A 20169-nucleotide genomic window follows, 5' to 3' on the forward strand; every position below is an offset into this window, starting at 1 on the left:
CGCCTTCCAAATGGGGCGAGCTGTCAATCAACATCGACAGCTCGCCCCCTTTGGATCGAGACCCGCTACGACCGGCGCTGTCGGTCATAGTGGGTCTCACGCATGCGCACGACGGCGCCGGATACAGATCCCCACACTCCGTGTGTACCAGATACAGATCCCCACACTCCGTGTGTACCAGATACAGATCCCCACACTCCGTGTGTACCAGATACAGATCCCCACACTCCGTGTGTACCAGATACAGATCCCCACACTCCGTGTGTACCAGATACAGATCCCCACACTCCGTGTGTACCAGATACAGATCCCCACACTCCGTGTGTAGCAGATACAGATCCCCACACTCCGTGTGTAGCAGATACAGATCCCCACACTCCGTGTGTAGCAGATACAGATCCCCACACTCCGTGTGTACCAGATACAGATCCCCACACTCCGTGTGTACCAGATACAGATCCCCACACTACGTGTGTACCAGATACAGATCCCCACACTACGTGTGTACCAGATACAGATCCCCCCACTCCGTGTGTACCAGATACAGATTTGCAGCCGCATTTTGTACTGTGATGAACTTCACAAGCAGCCTGTGAAGCTGTCATACAGTATCTATAAGCGGGCTGGAGAGCCCAGACATAACTGAGCAGCGTGTGCAGGTGATCTCAGGCTGGCAGTGCTAGGATTTCCCCTTCAGGTGGCAGTCTCTCTCCTCAGAATGGCTGCATGCACAGTATATACTCTTTATGGTGCCCCTCTCCTCATTACGGCCTGTGCTCGCTGACCATTAAATGATGACTCATTTTACCTCGTTGAGCCACAGTCTAGTTGTAGAATAATAAGAACTGTCCCAACTCTCTAGTTATCTATAGATGATGTCCCTATGTCATCTTTATTGCAATATCCTCGGCATGTACTTAAATGGCTCTTGTACCACAAAATAAATGTATATGTACTGTGTGTAGATTCCACGGTCACAGTCGTTATGAAATGGGCATTTATGGGTGTCAAATAGGCAGAAAGTGGATGTATGCATAACTTGAGAACCGACTCACGGGACAGTGTTACATTGCCAAAAGGTAATGCCTATTTCAGACGTAACTTTTGCACCCAATAAAACAGTATAGCGCAGTGCAGGCGATTTGTTCAGGTGACAGGCTGAGGCCTGGGTGTGTGCCTAGTTATATAGTACAGTGCGGGCAAATTGTACAGCTGACAGCCTACCAGAGTGCTGGGTGCGTACTCTGCCTAGTTATATAGTACAGTGCGGGCTATTTGTGCGGGTAACAGGCTACCAGAGGGCTGTGTGCTCTGCCTAGTTATATAGTACAGTGCGGGTGAATTGTGTGGGTGACAGGTTACCAGAGGGCTGGGTGCATGCTCTGCCTAGTTATATAGTACAGTGCGGGCTATTTGTGCGGGTAACAGGCTACCAGAGGGCTGTGTGCTCTGCCTAGTTATATAGTACAGTGCGGGTGACAAGTTAGCAGAATGCTGGGTGCGTGCTCTGCCTAGTTATATAGTACAGTGCGGGTGAATTGTGCGGCTGACAGGTTACCAGAGGGCTGGGTGCTCTGCCTAGTTATATAGTACAGTGCGGGTGAATTGTGCGGGTGACAGGTTACCAGAGGGCTGGGTGTGGGCTCTGTCTAGTTATATAGTACAGTGCAGGTGAGTTTTGCAGCTATCAGGCTACTAGACTGCTGGGTGTGGGCTGTGCCTAGTTATATAGCACAGTGTGGGTGAACTGTGCGGGTGACAGGATACCAGAGGGCTGGGTGCATGCTCTGCCTAGTTATATAGTACAGTGCGGGCTATTTGTGCGGGTAACAGGCTACCAGAGGGCTGTGTGCTCTGCCTAGTTATATAGTACAGTGCGGGTGAATTGTGTGGGTGACAGGTTACCAGAGGGCTGGGTGCATGCTCTGCCTAGTTATATAGTACAGTGCGGGCTATTTGTGCGGGTAACAGGCTACCAGAGGGCTGTGTGCTCTGCCTAGTTATATAGTACAGTGCGGGTGAATTGTGTGGGTGACAGGTTACCAGAGGGCTGGGTGCATGCTCTGCCTAGTTATATAGTACAGTGCGGGCTATTTGTGCGGGTAACAGGCTACCAGAGGGCTGTGTGCTCTGCCTAGTTATATAGTACAGTGCGGGTGAATTGTGTGGGTGATAGGTTACCAGAGGGCTGGGTGCATGCTCTGCCTAGTTATATAGTACAGTGCGGGCTATTTGTGCGGGTAACAGGCTACCAGAGGGCTGTGTGCTCTGCCTAGTTATATAGTACAGTGTGGGCGATTAGTGCGGGTGACAAGTTAGCAGAATGCTGGGTGCATGCTCTGCCTAGTTATATAGTACAGTGCGGGTGAATTGTGTGGGTGACAGGTTACCAGAGGGCTGTGTGCTCTGCCTAGTTATATAGTACAGTGCGGGTGAATTGTGTGGGTGACAGGTTACCAGAGGGCTGGGTGCATGCTCTGCCTAGTTATATAGTACAGTGTGGGCGATTAGTGCGGGTGACAGGTTACCATAGGGCTGGGTGCTCTGCCTAGTTATATAGTACAGTGTGGGCGATTAGTGCGGGTGACAGGCTACCAGAGGGCTGGGTGTGTGCTCTGCCTAGTTATATAGTACAGTGCAGGTGAGTTTTGCAGCTATCAGGCTACCAGAGGGCTGGGTGTGTGCTCTGCCTAGTTATATAGTACAGTGCGGGCGATTAGTGCGGGTGACAGGTTACCATAGGGCTGGGTGTGGGCTCTGTCTAGTTATATAGTACAGTGCAGGTGAGTTTTGCAGCTATCAGGCTACCAGAGGGCTGGGTGTGTGCTCTGCCTAGTTATATAGTACAGTGCGGGCGATTAGTGCGGGTGACAGGTTACCAGAGGGCTGGGTGTGGGCTCTGTCTAGTTATATAGTACAGTGCGGGTGAGTTTTGCAGCTATCAGGCTACCAGAGGGCTGGGTGTGTGCTCTGCCTAGTTATATAGTACAGTGCGGGCGATTAGTGCGGGTGACAGGTTACCATAGGGCTGGGTGCTCTGCCTAGTTATATAGTACAGTGCGGGCGATTAGTGCGGGTGACAGGTTACCATAGGGCTGGGTGCGTGCTCTGCCTAGTTATATAGTACAGTGCGGGTGATTAGTGCAGGCCCATCATCCTCAGTAACATATTATAACCATTAGCGCAGGGAGAACACAGAGCAGTGACGATCTGGTCAGTGAGAGTCTGGTGTATTGTGGAAGCGGGGCGGTAAACAGAGTAGCACTAATTGATTATTTATAAGCTCATTAGAAAGTTGTATTTATAGGGCAAGCTTCTCTGTTTGTGCTCTAGTAAACCAGAAAATACTGTACAACTCAGTACACTGCTCTCCAGCTTTTCCTTCTCAGCAATCTGTTTAGTAGTTAATCCTTCAGGCACTGAATAAAGGGTCAAAAAGTGTAACTGTGCAGCTGCATACTGTATACTATGGTATAAATGACATACACGTGGTACCAGCTAGATTTCCGCACATAACAAGCGGATAACAGAGGTGATAATTTGCACCAAGGACCTGGAAGCCGTCACCTCTTTATGTCTTACACTAGTTATGTGAAGATGCTTCTGGCTACATCTCATTGGTAGGTTCTGTATAATATGGATTCTGGCTGCTCCTTGACATATAGACTCACTGATGATCTCCATCTCGCTATAAAGCCACTGGGGCTGCTACAGCGTTAGTGATAAAAATGATCATAAATTACACACAAAACAAGCGCCCATGTGCAGAGCTGTACACATCCGACATGGGTCTGACTCCGCATCACTGATATATAATCATCCTCATGTGTATGTACCTGTCCTCTAGTAAGTGCAGAGCTGTACACATCAGACATGGGTCTGACTCCGCATCACTGATATATAATCATCCTCATGTGTATGTACCTGTCCTCTAGTAAGTGCAGAGCTGTACACAACCGACATAGGTCTGACTCCGCATCACTGATATATAATCATCCTCATGTGTATGTACCTGTCCTCTAGTAAGTGCAGAGCTGTACACATCTGACATAGGTCTGACTCCGTATCACTGATATATAATCATCCTCATGTGTATGTATCTGTCCTCTAGTAAGTGCAGAGCTCTACACATCCGACATGGGTCTGACTCCGTATCACTGATATATAATCATCCTCATGTGCATATATCTGTCCTCTAGTAAGTGCAGAGCTGTACACATCCGACATGGGTCTGACTCCGTATCACTGATATATAATCATCCTCATGTGCATATATCTGTCCTCTAGTAAGTGCAGAGCTGTACACATCCGACATGGATCTGACTCCGCATCACCGATATATAATCATCCTCATGTGTATGTATCTGTCCTCTAGTAAGTGCAGAGCTGTACACATCTGACATGGGTCTGACTCCGTATCACTGATATATAATCATCCTCATGTGTATGTATCTGTCCTCTAGTAAGTGCAGAGCTGTACACATCTGACATGGGTCTGACTCCGCATCACCGATATATAATCATCCTCATGTGTATGTATCTGTCCTCTAGTAAGTGCAGAGCTGTACACAACCGACATAGGTCTGACTCCGCATCACTGATATATAATCATCCTCATGTGTATGTACCTGTCCTCTAGTAAGTGCAGAGCTCTACACATCTGACATGGGTCTGACTCCGCATCACTGATATATAATCATCCTCATGTGTATGTATCTGTCCTCTAGTAAGTGCAGAGCTGTACACATCTGACATGGGTCTGACTCCGCATCACTGATATATAATCATCCTCATGTATATGTACCTGTCCTCTAGTAAGTGCAGAGCTGTACACATCTGACATGGGTCTGACTCCGCATCACTGATATATAATCATCCTCATGTGTATGTACCTGTCCTCTAGTAAGTGCAGAGCTGTACACATCTGACATAGGTCTGACTCCGTATCACTGATATATAATCATCCTCATGTGTATGTACCTGTCCTCTAGTAAGTGCAGAGCTGTACACATCCGACATAGGTCTGACTCTGCATCGGTGGTATATAATCATCTTTATGTGTATGTATCTGTCCTCTAGTAAGTGCAGAGCTGTATACATCTGACATGGGTCTGACTCCGCATCACCGATATATAATCATCCTCATGTGTATGTACCTGTCCTCTAGTAAGTGCAGAGCTGTATACATCTGACATGGGTCTGACTCCGCATCACCGATATATAATCATCCTCATGTGTATGTACCTGTCCTCTAGTAAGTGCAGAGCTGTACACATCCGACATAGGTCTGACTCCACATCGGTGGTATATAATCATCTTTATGTGTATGTACCTGTCCTCTAGCAGGTGCAAGAGCAGAGAAGCGTTGTAGCAACTACGAGGACCCGTGTGCAGCAGCACAATTCTAGAGTTTTTATTGTCTCTGGTGCCAGCGCCATCTTTCCAAAGACATTATCAGAAAGATGGTGCCACAGTCTGGGTGCAGGGTGTGCGGCACAGATCTCCCTTTGACTCACAAACTGTGCGCACCTCACACCTTGCACCCATTACAGACTCCTCCAATGTGCAGAAGATGCGTCTCCTAACAGGCATATGTGTGTTTCCACAGGTCTGCATGAGTCGCATTCATGGCTTATTAAAGTAGCAGTCACAAAAACTTAAGGCATTTGTAAAATTTAAAACTAAATTCATGATCATGGTATTTGTACCTGCCTGGTCCATGGCCGCAGTCTCAGCTAACCCCAGGTCTATGGCAGCAGTCTCCGCTAACCCCAGGTCCATGGCCGCAGTCTCCGCTAACCCCAGGTCCATGGCCGCAGTCTCCGCTAACCCCAGGTCCATGGCCGCAGTCTCCGCTAACCCCAGGTCCATGGCCGCAGTCTCCGCTAACCCCAGGTCCATGGCCGCAGTCTCCGCTAACCCCAGGTCCATGGCCGCAGTCTCCGCTAACCCCAGGTCCATGGCCGCAGTCTCCGCTAACCCCAGGTCCATGGCCGCAGTCTCCGCTAACCCCAGGTCCATGGCCGCAGTCTCCGCTAACCCCAGGTCCAAGGCCGCAGTCTCCGCTAACCCCAGGTCCAAGGCCGCAGTCTCCGCTAACCCCAGGTCCATGGCCGCAGTCTCCGCTAACCCCAGGTCCATGGCCGCAGTCTCCGCTAACCCCAGGTTCATGGCCGAAGTCTCCGCTAACCCCAGGTCCAAGGCCGCAGTCTCCGCTAACCCCAGGTCCATGGCCGCAGTCTCCGCTAACCCCAGGTCCATGGCCGCAGTCTCCGCTAACCCCAGGTCCATGGCCGAAATCTCCGCTAATCCAACATCCATGTCAGCTAACTACGCTAATCACAGGTCTATGTAGGGAGGCTATGTTAAACCAAGGTCCATGCATTTAGGATATGCTAATCCTAGGTCCATGCGTGCAGGATATGCTAATCCTAGGTCAATGCGCGCAGGATATGCTAATCCTAGGTCTATGCGCGCAGGATATGCTAATCCTAGGTCCATGCGCGCAGGATATGCTAATCCTAGGTCCATGCGCGCAGGATATGCTAATCCTAGGTCCATGCGCGCAGGATATGCTAATCCTAGGTCCATGCGTGCAGGATATGCTAATCCTAGGTCCATGCGCACAGAATATGCTAATCCTAGGTCCATGCGCGCAGGATATGCTAATCCTAGGTCCATGCGCGCAGGATATGCTAAGCCCAGGTCCATGGCCGCAGTCTCCGCTAACCCCAGGTCCATGGCCGCAGTCTCCGCTAACCCCAGGTCCATGGCCGCAGTCTCCGCTAATCCAACATCCATGTCAGCTAACTACGCTAATCACAGGTCTATGTAGGGAGGCTATGTTAAACCAAGGTCCATGCATTTAGGATATGCTAATCCTAGGTCCATGCGCGCAGGATATGCTAATCCTAGGTCCATGCGCGCAGGATATGCTAATCCTAGGTCCATGCGCGCAGGATATGCTAATCCTAGGTCCATGCGCGCAGGATATGCTAATCCTAGGTCCATGCGCGCAGGATATGCTAATCCTAGGTCCATGCGTGCAGGATATGCTAATCCTAGGTCCATGCGCACAGAATATGCTAATCCTAGGTCCATGCGCGCAGGATATGCTAATCCTAGGTCCATGCGCGCAGGATATGCTAATCCTAGGTCCATGCGTGCAGGATATGCTAATCCTAGGTCCATGCACGCAGAATATGCTAATCCTAGGTCCATGCATGCAGTTTATGCTCCTTCCACATCTGTGCTTGCTGTCTCTGCTATGGCCAAGTCTATGTCCATGGCTTCTGCACCTGCCAGGCCCATTCCCGCTGCCTGTGCCCCTTCCTAGGTCCATTCCTGCCTGCAATACCTCTCACAGGTCTGTGGCCGCTGTGTTTGCTCCTTCCTGTTCTGTACCCAAAAGCCTTTGCTCCTCTCAGGACTGTGCCTCTGCTCCACTCGCTCCTGCCAGGCCCCACTCTGAATTTACTATAGTTGTGTTAAAGTACATAATTAGTGCAGTGTGCAGCTGCAGTTCAATGGTTAAATAATAGTAAATTATTTTTATCAATATTTCATACCCATAATTTATTGATAATGTGCCTTATAATTCCACAGCGCAGTAGACACTAGGTGTTATTGGTAATAACAGGATGCACACTCGTTTATACACTAGAAAGTGCATGTTACAGATACAAAAGAAAAACTATCGAAAGGTAAACAACGACAGACCACTGCAAATCCCATTGTGTGGTCTATATAGTCCTTATGATCCTGGGTTGACATACAGACACACACACACAATTTTTTACCCTAACTGCATTGCAATTTGTTATCACAGCAATCTGGAAGAACCAACAGTCTCAGGGATACAAGTTGAGAACTCAGACATCTGCAAATAACTCTCCATAGAGTGCATGTTATGTACAGCCATGGCCAAAAGTTCTGAGAATGACACGAGTATTGGTTTTCACAAAGTTTGCTGCCTCAGTGTTATTAAACCTTTTTGTCAGATGTTACTATGGTATCCTGAGGTAACATTACAGCATTACATAAGTGTCAGATGTTACTATGGTATACTGAGGTAACATTACAGCATTACATAAGTGTCAGATGTTACTATGGTATACTGAGGTAACATTACAGCATTTCATATGTGTCAGATGTTACTATGGTATACTGAGGTAACATTACAGCATTACATATGTGTCAGATGTTACTATGGTATACTGAGGTAACATTACAGCATGACATAAGTGTCAGATGTTACTATGGTATACTGAGGTAACATTACAGCATTACATAAGTGTCAGATGTTACTATGGTATACTGAGGTAACATTACAGCATTACATAAGTGTCAGATGTTACTATGGTATACTGAGGTAACATTACAGCATGACATAAGTGTCAGATGTTACTATGGTATACTGAGGTAACATTACAGCATGAACGGGCAGCTATCAGTCATTATGTGGCCCAGAAGTTAATTGACAGCAAATTGCAGAAGTCTTGAAAAAGAAGGGTCAACTGCAAATATTGACTCTCTGCATAAACTTAATGTAATTGTCATAAAAGCCTTTGACACTTATGAAAAGCTTGTAATGTTACTTCAGTATACCATAGTAACATCTGATAAAAAAGGTCTAAAACCACTGAAGCAGCAAACTGTGTGAAAAAACCAATACCTGTGTCATTCTCAAAACATTTGGCCATGGCTGTAGTGGGTTAGAAGAAGAGGTGCTAAAGGGTTAACTAATTAGCCAGGATAACCTTCATATCAGAGATTTGGGAACCTCAGCTGCTATCAGAACATTGTTAAATCCTTTACATTCCTTCTTTAAACACCCTGTGCTATCTCATCCGGCGCATCAGCCAAACAGCTGCACTCAGCTGCCGTCATCTCCAACTCCCCTCACCCCAGCCTCAGCTAGAAGATCCAGCACTGTGGTCCCTGTATCCCATTGTTTCTCTCTACCCCAGCCTCTGCTACAAGATCTAGCACTTTGGTCCTTGTATCCAATTGTTAATCCTCTCCCCAGCCACAAGATTCAGCACTGTGGTCTCTGTATCCCATTGCCCCTCCCCAGCCTTAGCTACAAGATCCAGCACTGTGGTCCTTGTATCATTGTTTCTCTCCTCCCCAGCCTCAGATACAAGATCCAGCACTGTGGTCCTTGTATCATTGTTTCTCTCCTCCCCAGCCTCAGCTACAAGATCTGGCACTGTGGTCCTTGTATCCCATTGTTCCTGCCCTCCCCAGCCTCAGCTACAAGATCTAGCACTTTGGTCCTTGTATCCAATTGTTAATCCTCTCCCCAGCCTTAGCTACAAGATCCAGCACTGTGGTCCCTGTATCCCATTGTACCTCCCATTACCAGCCTTAGCTACAAGATCCAGCACTGTGGTCCCTGTATCCCATTGTACCTCCCATTACCAGCCTCAGCTGTAAGATCCAGCACTGTGGTCCCTGTAACCCATTGTACCTCCCATTCCCAGTCTCATCTGTAAGATCCAGCACTGTGGTCCCTGTAGCCCATTGTTCCTCCCCTTCCCAGCTGTAAGATCTAGCACTGTGGTCCCTGTAGCCAATTGTTCCTCCCCTCCCCAGCCTCAGCTGTAAGATCCAGCACTGTGGTCCCTGTAACCCATTGTTCCTCCTCTCCCCAGCCTCAGCTGTAAGATCTAGCACTGTGGTCCCTGTAGCCCATTGTTCCTCCCCTCCCCAGTCTCATCTGTAAGATCCAGCACTGTGGTCCCTGTAGCCCATTGTTCCTCCCCTTCCCAGCTGTAAGATCTAGCACTGTGGTCCCTGTAGCCCATTGTTCCTCCCCTCCCCAGCCTCAGCTGTAAGATCCAGCACTGTGGTCCCTGTAACCCATTGTTCCTCCTCTCCCCAGCCTCAGCTGTAAGATCTAGCACTGTGGTCCCTGTAGCCCATTGTTCCTCCCCTCCCCAGCCTCAGCTGTAAGATCCAGCACTGTGGTCCCTGAAACCCATTGTTCCTCCCCTCCCCAGTCTCAGCTGTAAGATCCAGCACTGTGGTCCCTGTAACCCATTGTTCCTCCCCTCCCCAGCCGTAAGATCCAGCACTGTGGTCCCTGTAACCCATTGTTCCTCCCCTCCCCAGCCTCATCTGTAAGATCCAGCACTGTGGTCACTGTAGCCCATTGTTCCTCCCCTCCCCAGTCTCAGCTGTAAGATCCAGCACTGTGGTCCCTGTAACCTACTGTACCTCCCCTCCCCAGTCTCATCTGTAAGATCCAGCACTGTGGTCCCTGTAGCCCATTGTTCCTCCCCTTCCCAGCTGTAAGATCCAGCACTGTGGTCCCTGTAACCCATTGTTCCTCCCCTCCCCAGCCTCAGCTGTAAAATCTAACATTGAGCTCTTGAATCCATGCATCCTGATGCTACCTATTCTCACTTAATTGACAAGATCGAGTATTATACTTTCTGTATCCCTAATTCACACTTCCACTACAAGACCCAGCATCGTGTTCCCTGAATCCATGTGTCCCTAAATCTCATACTCTACACTTCTGTTGCAATATATTGTACTCTGTGAACCCATGACCCTTCCCAATTCACAGTCAGCTAAAGGATCCAGTGTTCCTCTCCAAGAATTCAGCTGTTCCTGACTCTTCCACTCCCCAGCTACAAGGGTACATACTGTTTACATACTATACAATGTATTGTACGCAGGGCCCAACTATCTATGGAATATATTGTTTCGACACGGATCGGAACATCACATCGTAAACATCGTACAGTACGGTGCGTGCAACGTATCGTTACATCGCGCACCGCATCGCTGGGACGCACCGTTATGTGGAGTGTACCCAGGTTAAGTCTATCTGTTCTGAAGATTCCTGATTGCAGACTCCATGGCAAGATACAATAATGTGCTCCCTGAATCCATAGGCTCCAACGCCACCCTGTCCTGCTCTCCTCACTCACATGGACTGTGCTCCCCCTCCATGAGCCCAATCTATTTCCTCACACAGAAAACGTGATAGCATGGTGCAGGGCTACCAATTATCCACCCAAATCTCATTGCCATAATCCAGTGCAGAGGGTGTGATTCAGCAGCGGACGCAATGCTGATATTTTCGCAGATCGAGCGATTGTTTGCAATTGCACAAGTGCAATCGCCGTACTGTGCATGTGCAGCAATTGCGTTGCGATTACGTCCGTACAGAGGAACCATTCAGGTAGACAGCGTTTTGGGGACGTAACGGGGGATGGATAGGCAAACGAAGGCATGTTTAAATGCCGTTACATGGGCGTGCACAAATCAGCTACTGCCATCTCCTTCGCAGCATGAGAGCGCTCTGCGCGTCAGGAGAGCTGCAGTGTTTGCGGCTGGCCAGACGTGTCGTACGTATTGCGTGACTTGTGATGTTACCGATAGTTACCCTGTTGCATGTCGTCGGATGGAAATGAGCAAGCAGCAGTGGGCGTCCCTACACTCGGGTAAGCTATGGAAGCAGCATATTTTTGCAGTTGCGTTTCATGCGGAATTGCAGCTGCGATTGGATTAGCATCCGCTGCTCAACCAGGCCCTGAATACGAGTGCATGGAACAGGTTGCTTTGCTGGCTGACGTTTAACCAGATTTTTCCCCAAACAAGGCGCCGTGTGACCTAAGGTCAGATTTATTATCTTTGCTGGATGATTTCACTCCTGCCTACTAAGACCATCGTTTCAGCTGAGGAAGTGAAAAAAATACAACTCCCTGAGATCAATTAGCTTTACATACTTTAGGACTTGTGATTAGTGACAGAGCTGGGTTATTTATGAGTCTGCGGTCTGCTCAGGATGGATGAGACCAGCCTTGTAGAATTTACTCTCCAGGAAATGATGGAGCAAATTCCCTCAGCTAATCCTCTTGTACAGCATATGATAGATTTCCAGCAAGACATACAAATCCCTTTTACAACCCGTGGCAAAATACAATTTTAGCACAGATACATTTTCCAAGGTTTAGGAGAGATGAGAGGGAGGGTGGGGACAGAGCGGGGTCTCCCGCAGTAAATCACGTCACTGTATCACTGTACCAGTCTGGGAGGACACAACCAGCACAACACACGTTTCTAAGAGGAGACATGAAGGATATATAACATCCAAGGAAGCGACAAAAAATGTCCCTAAGTTCTACAAAATGTTGCGGCCTTCTCTGTACTACAGGTGCCACCACAACAAGACGCACAATGACAAACCACTATATACAAAGGCAATCCCTTATACAGTATATATAACAGGAATAAACCCAAACCAGCACATCATCAATACCTCCACTTACAAAGTGCTACAAAATATGATTCCTCATGTTCTCCATTCACAGATGACAAAAAGAAACGAATAACAAAACTAGTAGTGTTTCCCACAGTCCTCAGGGCACCCCCCACAGTCCAGGTATTAGGGATATACACGAGTCACCCATGCCCAATCATGGCTTTCCTTACAACCTGGACTGGTAGGGTACTCTGCATACATTAGAAACATGCTTATATAATGTATCACAGTTTTAAATAATAAAATATAAAAATATTGTGTTTACTTCTTTTTTAAAGTATAGGGGCATATATATTATTTATCAGATTCTGAGACCCAATATTTATCATTTCTTATTGTGGTAATAAGAAATGACGTATGGCAGGGACGTAGCATTACAGACGTGCAGGGACAGGGCACAGATAGCTCATCCCTGCCATGTGCAGACAGGGCACAGATAGGAGCTCATCCCTGCCATGTGCAGACAGGGCACAGATAGGAGCTCATCCCTGCCATGTGCAGACAGGGCACACATAGGAGCTCATCCCTGCCATGTGCAGACAGGGCACAGATAGGAGCTCATCCCTGCCATGTGCAGACAGGGCACACATAGGAGCTCATCCCTGCCATGTGCAGACAGGGCACAGATAGGAGCTCATCCCTGCCATGTGTAGAAGTGAAATGATCGCTGCGGATGCCAGCTTCGCACTCCGGAGCTTGGTAAATCTCACACATAATAGTCCCCATAGAAACCCATGAGTGCTGCTATTGCCATGAACAACAGAGAGATCTGCTGCCGTTGTCCCTTAGATACATCCAGGGGATACTGTTAATTTGCGGATGGATATTCCCCGAAATCTGGTGTTTTCGGCGGATATCCTGCAAATTTAGAGAAATAAGATTTAAAAAAAATTTGACTTTATTTTTTTTAATAGTAACAAACATGCATGTAATATCACTACCCGCAAGCTGCTTATTTAGAGGCTGATTCTGAAGTGGCTGCATCTATTGCAGCAGTCGCTACATCTTTATGCTAATGCCGCTGGCGTACATCCGTGAGTGCCAATATGCAAGGCCTGAGACACCCACTGTCAGCGTCCGTAGATGCTGAAATACCCCTTGGACACCAGCATTGAAACACATCAGTCCTATGGCAGGTGCAGGTCTCGGTCCGTGTATGGTCTCCTATGAAACCGGTTGAGCATCTTCATACGCTGTTCTCTCGTTGCGCCAGATAAAACCTCCCGGCGTGCCAGGTCCCGTACATGTCAGTTGGGCAGCTTTATTGCGCGAAATGTGCATCTATGTCACATACAGATGGGCCCATCTAGTTTGTTGCTCCGTGCACCATGTAGCGGGTCATGCATCTCACGCCTAACTGGACGCCTTGAATCGCGCCATTCAGAATTAATCGTAACAGAACGTACCGCGGCACAGGAAAATGTAATAATTTGTAATACAACTTTTTGTCCACCAGGTGTCGCTTTTCCTAAACTACATTGCGCATGCGTCCGATATACAATGCATTTTCTGTATCACCGCCCGATGATTGGCTGACAGAAACTGTGATTCGGTTCACTATAGTACATCGTTTTCCTCATGGAGTCAGGGCTTTAGAAGAATGTGTAATACAGTTTTAAAACATTACATTAAGTGTGTGATTCATGTACTTTTAATGATGCGCGATAAATATTCACTAATGCTCACCAACCATCATTCGCTTCTATTCAATGACGCGGAACTCAATACCTTGTCCACAACTTCCAACCACCTGGCATTTTTATGCTGCTTTCTGCCACTGTACTGCTGATGCACTGTGTGCTCGCTCCATACAGTACGCCACGTAGCGCCATGCAAGTCACGCTATGCTGTGGCGTATGGAGTCTCATAGTACTGCGCAGGCCCAGTGAAGCCGGTCGGGAGTGACACACAGTGCATCAGCACTAGGCAGATCCACTGTGTGCTGTACACGTCAGGTGCAGCTTTCGACATGGCTGGCGTGTGTGGGTTAGAGGTTTGGGTGAGTACCTTGCAGAGTGGGCGTCCAAGGTTTGAGACCTGGTAAGGGACAATTTTTATTTTTTTATTTTTTTTTTAAATCTTCACTACAAAGAAATCACTTGGTGGTGTGTGAGTTCTGTCATTTATACAAATACACATATATATATATATATATATATATATATATTTATATATACCCAATATTCAGCGGCACTGAAGGTCTTAATTAATCAAGCTCTTTATTGTTCCACCAACGTTTCAGGGCTTCTATGCCCTTTTGTCAAGGTATCAAAAGTAAAAAAGACAACAGTCTTACCTTTATAGCACCCAAGTGTATCACTGCTTCCCCAGAGTTGCCCGCGTCTGCACGCTGCAGGGTGCGTCTCCCTCTGAAACGTTGGTGGAACAATAAAGAGCTTGATTAATTAAGATCTTCAATGCCGCTGAATATTGGGTCTATTTACAAATTTTGCGGAGGGCACGGAGGCAACGAGATTACCGTTTGGAGTAGTGCCGAACCAGTTTGGATTTGTTTTACATATATATATATATGTGAGGAGCACTGAACAATATGCAGTCAACACGGCTGCACTCCGGAAAAAACACAAACACACGGCTGATTAGTCAAAAACAGCCGAGTGATGTTGGTGTTTTTTCCGGAATGCCGACGTGTTGATTATATATATATATATATATATATATATACATACACAGACATATATATTATGTATATAGGAACCAGAAGCTACCCGGCACTCAATCTACATGAGCTATGCTCCAGTGCCCTTCCAGACAAAACAAATGTAGGATGTAGAAACAGGACGGCACACAATGAGACTCCATGAATAATCCAAACCACTCAACTGTACTGAGGGTCAGTTGCGTGGTTTGGATTATTCATGGAGTCTCATTAAGTGCCGTCCTGTGTCTACATCCTATATATATATATGTATATAAATATATTTATATACATATATATATATAAATATAAAGAAACTGTATATATACATATTTACATACTACCTACTGCCGATGCACCATGTCTCACTCCCGACCGGCTCCACTGGGGATGCGCAGTACTATAAGACTCTATATGCCACAGCGTAGCTCGACTAGCAGGGCTCTACATTGCATACTGTATGGAGCGCTGCACACCACTTTCTTGAGCACACAGTGCATCAGCAGTACAGTGTCATAAAGTAGCATAGAAATGCCAGGTGGTATTAAGTTGTTAACAATGTATTGAGTTCGGTAGGCTTGGATGATAATACTGAACTTCAATTGCTCGGTCTTTATGCAATGCTGGGAGTGCGTCTTTTTGGTCAGCACAGAGACCTGTATAAATGACAGAACTCACACACTACCAAGTGATTTATTTTTAATCCTGTAGAGAAGATTGAAAAAAAAAAAAAGGTTTTTATTACCAGGTCTCGAACCCAGGATGACCACTCTGCAAGGCGTTCACCCAAACCTCTAGCCCACACACCAGCCATGTCAAGAGCCGCACCTGTCATGTATGTGATGTGACGTCTGCGAATTACAGCAGACAATGTGTACAATGTCAATAGCAGGCTCATCCTTTTGCACTACACCCACTCGCTGCTGTCTTTAATAATAAAAAATGTGTCTTCCTTTCAAAATATTACACTACTGTAGCACATGTAAACATAGTACTCCACTATTAGAGAATAATTATTCCCGTCTCAATGAAAGCTGTGTGTGCAAACCATTAATGTACACTATCGGTTATACGGTCATAAGAACATGGCAATTACACTACTGTATTTATGTATGTGTACTGATTTGTGTCCCATTCAAAGAGCTTCTGCGATATTATTAAATAGATTGGTTGTGCGAACATGCAACATGCAAATACAGTACACTGCGTGAACGGGACTGGCCCAATTGTCAGGGATATCTATTAACTTCTATAGTATGGTATTGAGTAGTACAAAATTCATCAGTGGTGCACTTGCCACCCAGCGGTTAAGCGGAGTATTACATGCCGTGGATTTTCTTTCGTTATAGAACGCCACGGTGCGTCACAGTACAGCCATCACGTAACGTTTCATGGCTCGACTCAGAAGCCTGAATGTTGCGCTATGAGCAACAAACTAGTTGGGCCCATCTGTATGGATGTTTTATTTATGTGACTAACCTACATTTGCTTGCGCACTGGGATTTGCGGTGCTTGAACATCTGTGGGCGGCTCTTGACATGGCTGACGTGTGTGGGCTAGAGGTTTGGGTTAGCGCCTTGACGAGTGGTCGTCCTGGGTTAGAGACCTGGAAATTAACTTTTTTTTTTTTTTAATCTTCACTACAGGATTATTATTGAACGAGTCAGAGTCTGTAAAAAGGGTTTTAGCATGGGCATCCGTGGCTTTTTCTCTCGTTATTGTGCTTCATCTGTGACTTTGTACGTGTGTTATACCATTGTCTGTGTGCAGAAAGTCGCAGCCTAGTGCCTCTGGTAAACTGCGAGTGGCTTTTAACTGTGTCTGCAATGCGACAGATGCAAAATTAGGTATGCTACTTGTTTTGGAGCGTCTCAGTTGCATCGGACGTCTTGTGTTATATGGTACAAAGAGGCCAGGTTTAAGAGGCCACATCTGTATGTATGCATCCGCTCTCAGCAACTTGCCCGCAAAACTCTCATAAGACGCAACATCTCTCTGTGCGTCCTGCACACATGACAAACTCTAAGGAATGCAGACTCTATACAGAGACAGAAGGAAGTCACGTGTAACAATGCATTATTACTACACAGAACCCTGAGATCCTAAATCCATCCTGCTACGTATTCCATCATCTGTTTTTCTGCAACGATGGGTAGATTTGCTTGTCTAGAGGACAGATCTTGGGGCACAGTTGGGTATTTTGACAGAAAAGGGCAGATTTGGTAGTTCCAAGCGAGGGGGTATGGATCAGTTGATAATTATTAAGACATATCTAGATAACCTGGGGGACAGATTTGTTGGTTGTTCAGATAGAAGTGGGTGCAAGATACAATCGATATAGAAAAGCTTGTGACATTCACTATCAAGACAGGAGGAAAAAAATATAAAATTTTGCAGCAATTAAATGTGACCAGTAGCAGACACCCCAAAAACTGAGCACCAAGCAATGTACAGTGCCTCCGGAAAGTATTCACAACACTTCACTTTTTCCACATTTTGTTATGTTACAGCCTTATTCCAAAATGGAATAAATTCATTTTTGTCCTCAAAATTCTACACACAATATCCCATAATGACAACGTGTAAAAAGTTTTTTGAGATTTTTGCAAATTTTATTTAAAAAAAAACACTAAGAAATCACATGTACATAAGTATTCACGGCCTTTGCCATGAAGCTCAAAATTGAGCTCAGGTGCATCCCGTTTCCACTGATCATCCTTGAGATGTTCCTACAGCTTAAATTGGAGTCCACCTGTGGTAAATTCAGTTGATTGGGTATAATTTTGAAAGGCATACACCAGTCTATATAAGGTCCCACACTTGACAGTGCATGTCAGTGCACAAACCAAGCATGAAGTCCAAGGAATTGTCTGTAGACCTCCGATACAGGATTGTCTAGAGGCACAAATCTGGGGAAGGGTACAGAAAAATATCTGTTGCTTTGAAGGTCCCAATGAGCACAGTGGCCTCCATCATCCGTAAATGGAAGAAGTTCAGAACCACCAGGACTCTTCCTAGAGTTGGCCAGCCGACTAAACAGAGCAATCGTGGGAGATGGGCCATAGTCATTGAGGTGACCAAGAACCCGATGGTCACTCTGTCAGAGCTACAGCATTCCTCTGGGGAGAGAGGAGAACCTTCCAGAAGGACAACCATCTCTGCAGCAATCCACCAATCAGGCCTATATATTAAAGTGGCCTTATGGAAGCCACTCCTTAGTAAAAAGCACATGGAAGCCCACCTGGAGTTTGCCAAAATGCACCTGAAGGACTCTTCAGGACTGGTCTGATGAGACAAAGATTGAACTCTTTGGCGTGAATGCCAGGTGTTATGTTTGGAGCAAACCAGGCACCACTCATCAACAGGCCAATACCATCCCTACAGTGATGCATGGTGGTGGAAGCATCATGCTGTGGGGATGTTGTTCAGCAACAGTTACTGGAAGACTAGTCAGGATAGAGGGAAAGATGAATGCAGCAATGTACAGAGACATTCTGGATGAAAACCTGCTCCAGAGCTCTCTTGACCTCAGACTGGGGTGACAGTTCATCTTTCAGCAGGACAACGACCCTAAGCACGCAGCCAAGATGTCAAAGGAGTGGCTTCAGGACAACTCTGTGAATGTCCTTGAATGGCCCAGCCAGAGCCCAGACTTGAATCCGATTGAAAATCTCTGGAGAGATCTGAAAATGGCTGTGCACCTACGCTTCCCATCCAACCTGATGGAGCTTGAGAGGTGCTGCAAAGAGGAATGGGCGAAACTGCCCAAACAAACGTGTGCCAAGCTTGTGGCATCATATTCAAAAAGACTTGAGGCTGTAATTGCTGCTAAAGGTGCATCAACAAAGTATTGAGCAAAGCTTGTGAATACTTATGTACGTGTGATTTTTCTTAAGTCTTTTTTTTTATAAAATTTGCAAAAAATCGCAAAAAAACTTTTTACATGTTGTCATTATGGGGTAGTGTGTGTAGAATTTTGAGGACAAAAATGAATTTATTCCATTTTGGAATAAGGCTGTAACATAACAAGATGTGAAGTGAAGCATTGTGAATACTTTCCGGATGCACTGTATTTCACATTTGCAGCACACCTTATCAAAGTACATGGGGACCAAAATGTAACTGCTGATGAAGGAAAGACACATTCTCTGTCTGTATGGCAAGGGTAACTGAATGCTCTATCCCTACAGTAACCTGTATGGAATGCTGAATGCAGACACTGTGCTCTTGGGCTTGGAATCGATCTCGTAAATTGCACAGCCATGCTGAGCAATGGGTCCTGTCCATCTTGCAGTTACATGACATCAGTGACTGAAGCATACATACAGCCACCTTCAAAGCAGTCTTTACCATAAACTAGAGGTGGTCATCAATGGTCGATGTTGGTGAACAGTCGGTGGTTGCGATCAGATGGAGATGGAAGTGTCATTTGAATGGGGCATTGCAATAATCTCCTCAGTGGCGTATCTATAATGGGTACAGAGTGTGTGGTGCACCCATACAGTCCTCCTCACCGTGCACCCATTGACTATACTTTTATCAATGCTGCCATGGGATGAACGTGGGATGGATCTGGCTGTTCCATGGGATGAATGTGGGAAGGGTCTGGCTGTTCCATGGGGTGCATGTGGAATGGGTCTGCTGTTACATGGGATGAATGTGTGATTGGTCTGGCTGTTCCATGGGATGAATGTGGGATGGTCTGGCGATTCCATTTGATGAATGTGGTAAGGGTCTGGCTGTTCCATTGGATGAATGTAGGAATGTCTGGTTGTTCCACTGGATGAATGTGTGATGGGTCTGGCTATTCCACGGGATGAGTGTGGGATGGTCTTGCTGTTCCACGGGATGAGTGTGGGAAGGGTCTGCCTGTTCCATGGGAAGAATGTGTGATGGGTCTGGCTATTCCATGGGATGAATGTGTGATGGGTCTGGCTATTCCATGGGATGAATGTGTGATGGGTCTGGCTATCCCACGGGATGAATGTGGGATGGGTCTGGCTATTCCACGGGATGAATGTGGGATGGTCTTGCTGTTCCACGGGATGAGTGTGGGAAGGGTCTGCCTGTTCCATGGGAAGAATGTGTGATGGGTCTGGCTATTCCATGGGATGAATGTGTGATGGGTCTGGCTATTCCATGGGATGAATGTGTGATGGGTCTGGCTATTCCATGGGATGAATGTGTGATGGGTCTGGCTATTCCATTTGATGAATGTTGGGAGGTCTGG

General features: G+C 46.6%; 1 protein-coding gene across 10 annotated transcripts in view; it reads right to left on the minus strand.

Moving 5' to 3' along the window:
- PKNOX2 (PBX/knotted 1 homeobox 2) overlaps nucleotides 1-20169 on the minus strand; it is a 500974-nt gene that overhangs the window by 158685 nt on the left and 322120 nt on the right. For 2 of the 10 annotated variants that reach the window (XM_088481791.1, XM_088481787.1), the window contains exon 6: nucleotides 14577-14649. The exons of the other annotated variants lie outside the window; for them this stretch is intronic. The gene's annotated coding sequence lies outside the window, so the exon portion shown is untranslated. The remainder of the gene's footprint in view (nucleotides 1-14576; nucleotides 14650-20169) is intronic. 10 annotated transcript variants of the gene reach the window in all.

The sequence above is a fragment of the Taudactylus pleione genome, unplaced genomic scaffold (genome assembly GCF_031769625.1).
Source record: "Taudactylus pleione unplaced genomic scaffold, aTauple2 ptg000278l, whole genome shotgun sequence".
Taxonomy (NCBI): domain Eukaryota; kingdom Metazoa; phylum Chordata; class Amphibia; order Anura; family Myobatrachidae; genus Taudactylus; species Taudactylus pleione.